Source organism: Sciurus vulgaris, assembly GCF_902686455.1.
Source record: "Sciurus vulgaris genome assembly, chromosome: 1".
Taxonomy (NCBI): Eukaryota; Metazoa; Chordata; class Mammalia; order Rodentia; family Sciuridae; genus Sciurus; species Sciurus vulgaris.
Window position 1 is genome coordinate 32,965,772 of NC_136461.1, and position 12,364 is coordinate 32,978,135.

Below are 12,364 nucleotides of genomic sequence, written 5' to 3' on the forward strand. Positions count from 1 at the left end.
TTTATATTTTATTTAGACAGGGTCTTGCTAAGTTGCTGAGGTGGGTTTTGAACTTGCGATCCTCCTGCCTCAGCCTCCCGAGTCACTGGCACTACAGGGGTGCACCACCATGGTCAGCTCCTTTTGACATCTGCCTTCTCAGGAGGCTGACCTTTTTTCACTCCCAATCTGCTTCCTGGACATATCCCAGTATTCATTCACCCCTACCAATGTGCCTTGATGTTTGATGGCAACAAGCCCCCCAACCCAGTTATCACTGAGAAGTTAGTTTGTGAGATAAGTTCAAAGGATATGTCCTCAACGGAACCTCCCAGGAGACCTGAGACCAGGGCACTGTTCCAAGACGTCAGCTTCTAGGGCTTTCTCACTTCCTGAAGACAGATGAGCCTATCCAGGGCCCCAGGCCCCATGAAGCACTGAAGATGAGCTTACACCAAGCCTCTTACATCCCCAAACACACCACCCTGAAACTCCAGTAAAATTACCTCATACGGTTGCCACATCTGACCCACATCTGACCCAACATCCAGGTTCATGGACAACCCTTCCCCAGGTCACCAGCTTTCCCTTACTGTAGCTGATATATAACAATAACTAGACATCACACATGCACAGGGTAGCGATACAGCAATGTAGGAAAGGACATATCTCTGGGGTAGCCAGGCCGAAGGGAACAGCTGAGCAGGCCTAGAACCTCCTTTCCTTGGGGACATCAGGTCCATGCAGGTGGCCAGAAGTGGTAGGCCAGCTGGGCAGAGTGCCCACCTGATTGTCCCCTCCCAGCCCTGCCTCCTGGGCCCTCTGCAGTAGGAACAGTCATCCCTGCCACATTGCTGCTGTCTTACAGCTGCCCTGTTAGGAAGGGGAAAGGACTGGGCATTGGAAGTCCACCAGAGACCCCAGGGGTGTTGCAGTGGCTCCCAGGCAGAAGTCACCTGGTGGCAGGCACCACTTAAGCCTGAAAGGAGACCGTCTCCCCGTGGGGGGGGGGGGACCCTCACCTGCAAGTGGTTGCAGTAGCTCAGAAAGTAGCCCCTCCTCAGGGTGGGGGCAAGGGCTGGACAGGTAGAGCATCGCTACGCCGTCAGGGAAAAAGGGGGTCAGGAAAGGGTGGAGTTGCGGCGCTACCTTCCACCTCTCTCGCCCCTGTGCCCCCACGGGGAGTGCTGGTGGACCACCTCTTGCCCTCAGACGACCAAAGAGCAATCCGCATGTGCAGGTCCTGAAAGAATGGTGTGACCGTGGCCATGGCAGCAGCTTTCCCTCATAAAATGTGCTTTGTACACTAAGCAGGCTTGCTGTTGTTTGAGGCAGAAAGACAATCAGCCACTTGTGTCCCTGTCACTGGGTGTGCTATTGGTTCTAGGATTTCAGAGTGACCTGGTGTCACTTAAAATCCATGCCAACCCATCTCTCCTGGTCTGCCCTGGCCTTTTACAGGGTCCCATTCCATCAGAACAGCACAGCACTAAGCTCATTTTTTTTTTCTAGAATAAACTCTCTAATGCTGTCTGAGTGCATAAAGATGGGTTTTCTTGAATCACTTTTTGGAGGCAGCATTGCAGAAGGTAGGGAATAACCGTGGGAATAACCTTCAGCGTGCTTCTTACCGAGGCAGTATTGTCTAAGGGGCTGGTACACAGTGGAGCTCTCTGGTTGTGGCTCGAACTGTCTGGAGTCAAAGCTGAGCTCCACCAGGTAACAAATCTGAGGGTGCATCAGTTTCCTCATCTGAGAAATGGGGATAATAATGAAAACTGTCTCAGGAGCCCGAGAGTCAGGAGGTGCAGCCTTCACCTTTTCCTCACACATGCGAAAGTTCAGTCGCTCTTCGTCATTGGGATTGAGTTTTGTTGGTGCTCTAGCATAAGATTGTTTACCTTACTCGGTAACTTTCATCCTGACCAAGGTCAATAGAAGTTTGTTATGCTTTAAGTAAGTCCCAAGCTTCAAACTGCCTGAACCCTGTGTGGGGTATTGATTTCAACTCCTGGCCCCACAACACTCCTCAGAACCAAATGGCCTTTGTCAAGTAGTTTGCATAAAGGGACTTCATTCAAAGCCTTGTTGAATTAACTGGGCTTCCTTGAAATAAAGGCTTGTTTTTAGAAGCTTTCTTTTTCTAGCAAGGAAAAGAACACAATGGATTCCAAGTAATCTACAGTCCTCATCACAGCTTGTCACAAACACCTGGCACATCTTTTCAGACCAGAGTGAAGACAGACACACACTCACTCACTTGCTAACTTTAGGGCACAGCCTCAGCCTGATGTTCCAAAAGCATTTGCTGACAAACTTCCTCTCACTACAGGTCATTTCCTGGAAAAGCAGCAAAAGTTGTTCTTAAATTGACAATATGGCTTTAGTTACTGCTGAAGTTAAGTGAAAGTACCATGGCTACCAATCGGTAACCTAAACAAAACTTTAAAAATTCCTTTTTTCTAACCAACCCTCCCTCCCCCCAAAAAAGATATATATATATATATATATATATATTTTTTTTTTTTTCCTTTCTTGCTGATCAATACAGGAAGTTATTTATTGGTAAATTTGATTTCAGTCACAGGTAGAACTCAGGACTATCTGATCAACAAGTTGTTTATTTTAACCGAGTCAACTTCATAATGTTGTCTGGGCAATATTTACTTGGTCCTTCAAAAAGCAATCACTGCAAACAGCAAGGAGAGTGAAGTCACTGATAGAATATACAGAGACACCAGCATTGGGGGTTGCACATAACAAAGGAATAGCTCAAATGCTTTTCAAAATATTCTAGGAGGCAAGACACAAGGGCACGCTTTAGGAGAAGATAGGAATGTAATTTGGGAGGGGGGGAAGTCATATTGCAACTACCCATTTCCTTTTAAAATCACTGAACAGAACAAAGCAGCATTCAACTTCACTTACTGACTTTACATAGTTTATAAACAATAGTTTTGCTTAAATCCAAGAAGCAAAGATGGGACTCTCACGTTGTTTAATTAGAAAAATAATTGCATGGACACTCAGGTGATCCACCCCAGTCTGGCAGGTTTTCTTAGGAGGAGTCGCTGTTACTTAGAAGAGGACCAATCTGACACTGATTCAGATGGTCTTGATGACAGTTTTGTTTTCTTTTGGTGGCACTGGGGATTGAACCCAGAGCTATATCCCCAGCCCTTGATGCCAGTTTTAAAAGGGGAAGAGATTCAGTCTCTTCCCCAGACAGCTTCTTGATCCAACCAGAAATTTCACCAGCTTTGTGTGTGTGTGTGTGTGTGTGTGCATAATTTGTATGGCAATTTCACCCAAATGGACCTCAACTGCACCCCCATTTCTGCAAGAAGGCTAAGGACCTCCTCTACCTAGACGATTAAGTCAAATTCATAGACATTTGCAAGAGTCCCCTGAATGTCCCCACAAATGTTGACGTGTGTTCTAAAACCCTAAGAGCAGTTTAAGACGCTGCACAAAAGACCAAAATGAATGTTGTAAGAGGAATATATCAGTTTGCAGTCTGAGTCACCTATTCAGGGAGACCAGTGGAATTTGGACTATCAGGTTTTTCTGTCCCTCTGGAACCTGAGGGTCACTTGGAGAACAGTGGGCCCAATCCACGGGACTTTACTTTCTAAAATGAAAGACAATCGAAGAAAGTAATGCTTTGGTTTCCAGCTGAGCACTCCTTCCAAAGTGGAACTTAATACTACAACTGATAACCATGCCTCTAAATTTTCTCATGTAAAGTGGGGCATTTCTTGCCTTTTTTCAAATGGAGGAAATAAATGTGAAAAGTTGAATTGTCTTTCAGTTAATTTTATCTTATTTTCAAATAGGTAATATGAATCAGAGAACAGAAAAAATATAAAAGATACACCGTGAAAATTCTCACTCCCAGTCCCCTGCTCCCATCTGCCTTATTCCTCTCACCCCAGAAGTACTTTTATTCACTTCTGGTGTATCTTTCTCAATTTTCTTTATGCAAATACAAATAGTATGAATATATATGCTTATTTTTTTTTCTTTCTTGGGCAAAACCTTACATCCTACATACGCTGTTCTGCCTGTTGTTGTTTTCACTTACTAATTAGCATGCCTTGGAGAACTTTAAAAATCAGTGCATAGACTTGGAGAGTTTCTTCAACAATTTTACAACCACAGAATATTTCATTTTATAGCTACATCACACTTTATTTAACCAGTCTCCATGATTGACACATGGGTTGTTTCCAACTACATACAATGCTACAGTGAGTAAACATAACATTTTATGCAGTGCAAGCATATTTGTAGGAAAAATTCCCAAAAATGAAACCATGAATCAAAGGGAACACATACTCGACATTTGACTGATATTCTCAAAATGCTCTCCATGGAAGTTATACCATCATGCCTTGCCAAGACAGAGTGTTTTTGCAATTGATAAATAAAAATGGAGGTTAGGAAGTTGTATCTTGTTTTACACTTCCCATAGGAGATGTTGAGCATATTTTCATATGTTAAAATGTCATCTGTATTTACTGTTCTATACATTTTTTTTTTTTTTTTTTTCATTTTGCAGTGCCGGGGATTGAACCCAGGGCCTTATGTGAGGCAAGCACTCTACCAACTGAGCTATATTCCCAGCCCCCTGTTCTATAAACTTTAGAATCACAACCATTTATCTTTTTCAAAATCTTTGCCCATTTATGTATGGATTTTAGGTGGTTTTGATTTCTAATTAGTTGATTTTTAATCTGCAATGTCAATTACAAATATTTTTTGTGATTACCTCTTAGTTTTTACCTTTTAGATTTTTTTTTTATTTGGAGTAATTTTGATTAACAGTTTATTTTCAGATCTGTTCATTTTCAGTTTTAGGAAGGTCCACCTAACCTAGTTATAAAGCAATTTGCTCCTGTTTTTTTCTAGTTCTTTTGTGGATTTTGTTATGTTTAAATCTTCAACACATGAGGATTTAATCTTCATAAGTGATGTAAACATTATTTATTTTACACATAGTTACCCAGTTATTGCAACACCATTTGTTAAAAACCCAACTTTTCCCACTGGTTTGAGATATTACTTTTTACTAAATTCCTGCGTGTATTTAGTTCCATTTCTGGATTTTCTCTTCTGCTCTATTGGTCTATTTGTGTGCCAGCACTGCATTGTTTTAATCATTGAGATTTTAGATATGTTTGCTGTTTCAGCCAATATTGTGGTAAAATAAATTGTTTCATAACCTAGTCCTTTAAAGCATAGTCTCTGTGAGTCAGGAATTGGGAAAGTCTCATCTGGGTGGTTCTGGTTCATTCAGAACCAGTATTATCTAACCATTATTGTCAGAGAGTAAACAGAAGTGGAACAGTGTTGGAGGGGACAAGAGAGGAGCTGAAGCAGCTGGAGTTAGCCAAGTTCCCTTTCTCTTCATGCCTCAAGGCTTTTTTATGTGGTCTCACTGCATAAGCTATCCTGAGCTTCCTCACAGCATGGCAGCTTCAGAGAAGTCAGACAACTTACCTGGCTGCTCCAGGTTACAGCCAAGTGCTCCAGGAACAAAGAAGACTTTCCCCCACCTTCACTGACCTAGCTTGGAAGACATGCAGCACCACGCTACTTGCATCCTTTTGATTACAAGTGAGTTATAATCAAATCCAAATCCAAGAAGAGATACGCCCCCACCCACCCCCAACACACACATGCGCGCGCGCGCACACACACACACATGACCAATGTTGAGGTTACACTGTGAGAAGAACATGTGGAAAGGGAGATACTGTTGTGACCAAACATGGTGACATGTGACCATATTGGAAAACATGCACCCTTAATCGATCTCTTGAGTTTTCCTGGCTATTTTTGCCAGAAGAAAGCACACTACTTTCAAGTAGCCCTTTTAGAAACCTCATACTCAAGGTGAGTTCACTTATAATTGTGTGCTAATGTTTTATCATTTTCATAAGTTAAATTTAGTTCTAAGTATGGATAAGTTCTTACTTACTTCTTACTTTCTTCTCCTTTTTTTGTACTGGGGCTCATTCATGCTAAACCCTGGCTCCACCACTGAGCCATATGTGATTTATTTCTGAAAGTGTGTGTGTGTGTGTGTGTGTGTGTGTGTGTGTGTGTTAAATCAGACAATAGGCATGAATATTGTATGTATTCGGTGAGTGGAGAAGGTAGGTTCTCAGATAAAAAGCACTGTCCCTGATCCATGTGGTAATGGATTGAAGTTGGAGACATCCTTATGAACTCATGTTCAGCTTATATAAACACAAATAATTGCACATAGAAATATTTATAGATATTGACTTGTCAGCTGAGAGAGCCTAGAAGCAATGGCATCCCAGTATCAGTGAGTACACCTGAAGCCCAGATTTTAGTTTCTAGTACTATTCTCAAAGGAAGGAAACGAGGGCTCCTTGGAGTCCTGATTCTAGGACTTGGATAGGAACTATGCAAGATGAGTCTGGAGTATCTTATTAGTGCCAAGAAGTAAGGAAGTGCTAAAGAATAAACAAGAACAACAAACTACATTTATGGGGAAGGGGTGTCAGAGGGACGCAGGAGCCAACTGAAGGCCTCCTAATTACCAGAACTAGAACAATTTGGGCAACAAAATAAACTAGTATTGGATTATACCCCAAATATGAAATAAATATCTATGAGTCTGCTGTGATATAAATAAATAATAAACTAAATAAACAAGTGGGTGAAAAGAGATAAATCTGTCTTTCAGAAGAAATAAATAACTTATGGAGCTACTTTACCTTCAAGGGAGGGGAGCATAAATCCCAGTCCTTAAGTATGGGTTGACTATAATAGTGACTTTCTTCCAAAAGTACAGTATGGAAAAGGAGGGGGAAAACAGTAATTCTACAGTGGAGAAACCTGACCACTACTACCTCAGCCAGGTGACTAAGGCCAACATCAACACTGGGTTTCATATGAAGGGATGAAAATGGCACTTTGACTCTATGGTCTTCCTCCCAAAAGTCTAATCATGAGGAAAACATCAGGAAAATTCCAGTAGAGAGTCATCCTACAAAACATTTGACTAGTGCTTCTAGGGAATCCTGAGAAATTCACAGCTAAGAGGAACCTAAGGAGACATGACAACTAAATATAACATGATATCTATGAGTGGGGCGTTGGAACAGAAAAGAGACGGGAAAACTGATGAAAACTTGTGAACAATTGACTTCAGTTATTAATAATAATTATTAGTTAATAATAATATCAGTTCATTAATTGTGGCAAATTTCCCACACTACAATGTAAGATGTTAATAATGGGCACCTGGGTGTGGGATACCTTGGAACTCTCTACACTATCTTCTCAATTTTTCTGTAAATTTAAAATTGTTCTGAAAATAAAGTCCATTTAATTTTTTTAAAAGCACCTCCAGTTCAAGAGAACAAGATGCACAGGGGTCTATGGCTGTGGCATGGGCCGTGCCAGCCATTACCTCTTCTCCCAGTGTTTTGCTGTCCAAGACCGAGGGAGCTCAGCCAGGCACCCTCGGCCATATCCAGAGTCAGGGTGAAAGTTTCGGTAATTCCTTGGGTTTTTTTGGGTTTTTTTTGTTTTGTTTTGTTTTGTTTTTTTTTTTTTTGCCGTGCTGGGGATTGAACCCAGGGCCTTGTGCATGCAAGGCAAGCACTCCACCAACTGAGCTATCTCCCCAGCCCGGTAATTCCTTGTTTAAACCTGGCATGAGGGAAAGGGATATTTCTCCCAGGATCACTATTAGAAGTACACACTCGGTGGGCCTTAACCAGTCAACCCTTGTCCCTCCATAGTAAGCTCCCACTAGCCTCTACCCATTCCCCAGCAAGGTCTGCTATTCCCTGTTTCCCCTACTCTCTCCCCAACCTCCAGTCACCTCCAGGAGAGTGACAGAGATCAGATGGAAGGTGGGGAATGGTCCAACATGGAGAAAAGCAGTTCTATCCCCAAATAAGCAGGCCCACAGGAGCTCTCCTATGGGTTTGGAATCAAGTGGGACTTACACTGGTCATACCAGGCAAAAAGGCCAGTACCACCACCCTAACACTACCGTGATTTTAGAGGAGGACTGTCTTTCCCATCACCACCTCAAGAAAGCCTCAAATCACTCTCTAGGAAAGATAGACGTCCATCTTGAGAGAATTTAAGAGTCTTGGTGTGTTGTCACAGACAACATGCAGATGGTACACAAGTCAGGAAGGTCTGTGTTGGCAATGCCTAGTGCAGAGCACCCTTCACCTTAAGTCTTATATGCCTGCATCTGTGTAAAGATACAGTGTGTTCTGAACGGGAAAGGGAAAAAGGAGCATAACTCTACAGAGGAACCTACCAAACACCCATTGGACTTCTTCATCTCCTGTGATCTTCACTTCCTTGCCACTTACCTTGCTCCACCATGGACTCTTTCATAATCCAGAAATGCTAGGATTCTCCCCAAATTCAGACCTCAACTGTGACTTCAGTCATCTACCCTCACAACCCTCCCTGTTACCCATTAAACTAGAGCTACTCAAAATGGGGCCCTGTTCTAGTCTGAGAAGTGTTACAATGAGACATGGGCGAAAGTTGAGAATAAGCATTCAGAAACCTTTACAACAATCCGAACTTGTTGCAACATCCAAGTGCATGATCAGCAGAATTGTATAGACCAGCTCAGGTGTTGAAGAATTTACACAAGAAGGCAGTATGTGACAGGAGTTGCTTGCTAGGAATGTATAGCAGGACCACATGTTGGTCAATGTAAATTGAGAACATTCATTAAATGGTTCTTCTACCTCTCCAAGCTTCAACCTTGAAGCAGGTGTTTCTTACTCTTCCCAAACCTGCAGAAGAAACCCTTTTCTAAGAGAAATACTTCCAAGTCCAGGCTTGTACTCCTCCCCTCTGGTTTCATTGTCCTTCCCAACCTAAAGCACCAGAGAGCAACTCCATGGATATTCACACCATTAATTTCAATCTGGAACAAATCCCCTTCAAATTCAGGCTATCAATCAGTGCTGGATTCTTCAGAATGGGAAAGGGTCCTTTTTCTGGGATCATGGAAACAAAATCCCCTCAAGGAAGATCCATGCATGTCACTGTTATAATACAACACAACAAACACACAGTTTTGTTTTACCAAATATTTACTGAGAGCCAATTGTTGGCAGTGATGTCAATCATTTGCAGTTGTGGTCCCTGCCCACATGGAGTTATCAGTCCAAAAGGAAATACTGGATGGACATTACAAGGAAGTTGAAGATTATTCATGTACATAAGGCAGAGGTACAGGAAGCCATGAAAGAATGTAAATCTCGCTGAAGATGTACACACATATTTTAGCTGGGCATTGTGGGGAGGTGAACGGAGGTGGGGGTCTTGTAATGGAGTGGCCGGTAGGGAAGATGGAGTTTCCCTTCAAAATGGAAAGCAGAAGCACAACTTCTGTAATTCTAACATTTTTCTTAGACTGGATGTGTTAGTCAACTTTCTGTTGCTATGATAAAATACCTGAGATAAGCGACTTATCAGGAGGGAAGATATATTTTGGCTAACAGTTTCAGAGGTTTTAGTCCACGATCACTCGGTTCCAGTATTTCTGAGCCAGTAGTGAAGCAGAACATCATGACAGGGAGTGTAGATGGAGCGAAACTGCTCACCTCATGGCAGCCAGAAAGCACAAGGGGGGATTGGGGTCCCTTTGTATGCCTTAAGGACACACCCCCAATGACCTACTTACTAGGCCCCACCTCCTAAAATCTCACCACCTCCCAATAGTGCCATTAGCCAGGGACAAAGGCTTCAACACATCATTAACACATTCAGAAATGAAAATAGTACAGAGTTTTGTCTCCTCATGGCCTCATCAGATCCTTCTGGTACTTCCCTATGCTTCTGAAGCTGTCATTCTGGAATTTACACCCCCCAAAGAAACACCACTCCTAAGGAAGCTCAATATGCACCAGACATTATCAAGTGTTTGGATAAATCATATACTCAAGGATAAGGATGTGGCTCAGTGGTAGAGAGCTTGCCTGCCATGTGTAAGGACCTGGGTTTAATCCCCAGCACCAAAATAAACAAAATAGCTGGGCATGATGGTATCTATACTTATAATCCCAAGCCTCTGAAGGCTGGGGAGAATCACCAAGTTTGAGGCCAGCCAGGGCATCTGAGTGAGACCCTGTCTCAAAAAAGAGCTGGAGGCGCACTTTGGTAGTGGAATAAGCCTGGGTTCAATCCCTGGGACCAGGAAGGATGGAAGGAAGGAAGGAGATGGGGGCTGGGGGGCGAGAGAGAAAGAAGGGAGGGAGGGAGGGAGAAAAGAAACAAAGGCAGGCAAGCAGGCATATGTTCAACCTCTGAGGAGAACACCAGTAAAATAGTACCTTTGCCAAAAAACAGTATGTTGGTCTTTGTTCTTTGGACTTCAAGTCTTCAAGTTTCGGCCGTGAAATGATCTCTCCTTTTTAGGTCATATTTCAAGGTATGGCACGCATCCTTCATAGGCTCTGGCACGTGGAGGGGCTCAGTAAACACATGCAGTAAATGGGTTTCTTTGAGCTGTATCCCTGTCCTCACCTTGTTTTCATTAACAGGGTCCTAGAGAAGGACTACTCCAAATGCAGCAGTCCCAAACCACAGGATGCCTATGAAAACTACGCAGCAGTTTCGCCATCACTCAGAACGGTTGCTGCCATCAAGCAAACAGACCTACTTAGTTCCACAGCCCCTTGCAGAGCATGAGCACCTAACGGGGCTTGGATGGGTTCAAAACCACAAGCCCTCTTTTCAGTTGATAAAGGCAAATGATAATTAATTTTATTAGCTTTTCTTTTTAGGTTCAACTGCAACTAATTCTAAATGAAAGTCATTAAAATTTAGCATTTGGAACTAAAACTGGCATATAGAGCTTACTAAAAGCTGTACTTCAGTGTTCTACCAGGAAGCCTGGCTACCCAGGACCCCTGGCAACCTGGAAAAACCCTGCATGTTGCCCAGGTACTCACAGTTGGAATTCCCACTACTTTCAAGAGAGTAGTTTTGTTAGCAGTGAATTATCAGCCTTATGAGGAGCTGGTCACACTGCAAGTCTCGATTTTTTGTTGTTGTTGTTATTTTTTAACAAATTACCTTTACTTTAGCTCTAACATTATCAATTAGTTTGTTTGGGCTGTGGGTTAATCTAACAATGTTTAGAACGGCATTAAAAAATATTTTTGGCCTATAATTTTCCAGTGACTGAGACTTCAAGATATTCATGGTAGCTTAAATATTCCTATTGTAACTGCAGATGTATATGCAACCCACTCAACATTTGTTTGTGCTGTGATATTTCATTTGGCTCATGCTGTGTGTAAACTAAAGCTATTTAAATTACTTGCAACATAAACTCAATACATGTAAAAAATAGCTTCACACTTATAGGACATTGTTTTATAATATGAATTCTTGTATGCAAACTCTAACATTTGCCTTTCGTTTATCTACAGATCATTAACTAGGTTTTGTTTCCCACTTGAAAGTGGGGAAGACAGATGGGCCCAGAACTTTTGCATGTGCCAGTCACAGTGTCTCAAACTCCCCCATTCACAGAAAACACCTCTGTTGATATCTGTGTCATTTTCTAGAACAAATGCTTCCCCAGTGCTCTTTTTACAACTGCAAAATGACACCAACCTCACCAGGTGTTCCCAGAACCAGTGAAAGTTCTACACAAGTGTACTCTGCCCACAGTCCTGCCACATAAATGCCCCCAGAATTTTCCATCTCCTTTTTCATCCCAAGTTCAAAGATCTTGGCACTAAGATGAGCTAAAGCCTAAGGCGTCAATCACTCTGCCTCCCACTCCTACCTAGTAGCTGTGCAGAAAAAGCTCATCTCAGTCTCAGACCTAGGAAGGGGAGTATCTGTGAGGTGGGCAGGTTTTTCTCTGGTCCTTTTTCATGCTACTCCAGGAATCAAAATCCCTCCTCCATCTGCAGGGACCCAGTTTCCATAGGAAAGTGAATTTGAGCATGGGGGATGGAGCAGAATCCAGTCTTCACCCAGAGCAAAAGATGGAAAGATGTCCCAGTCCCAGAGGGAGGGTTTGGGTTTCCATGTCACCTAAGCTGGCACCAGGTCTCAGCCCACCCCTACCATTTCCATCCCAGGCAGGCAGGGAAGGTGGGGGGGCCACAGATTTTGCCAGTGAGCCCTGGCCACCTGATGGCTCCTCCCTTTGTTTCCTGGAAGGACCTTCCCATGGGCATTGTGTACCTGCAGGTCATGTTCTGTCTGGGAACTGTCAGTGGTGGCTAGAGGTGCACATGGATGCCAGTGTGCTGAGGGTACAGCAGATGCAAGATTCACAGGGCTCTGAAGCCTTGGTCAAGGGGCTGAGACTGCTCCCAGGTGTGGTCAGCCTTCCAGA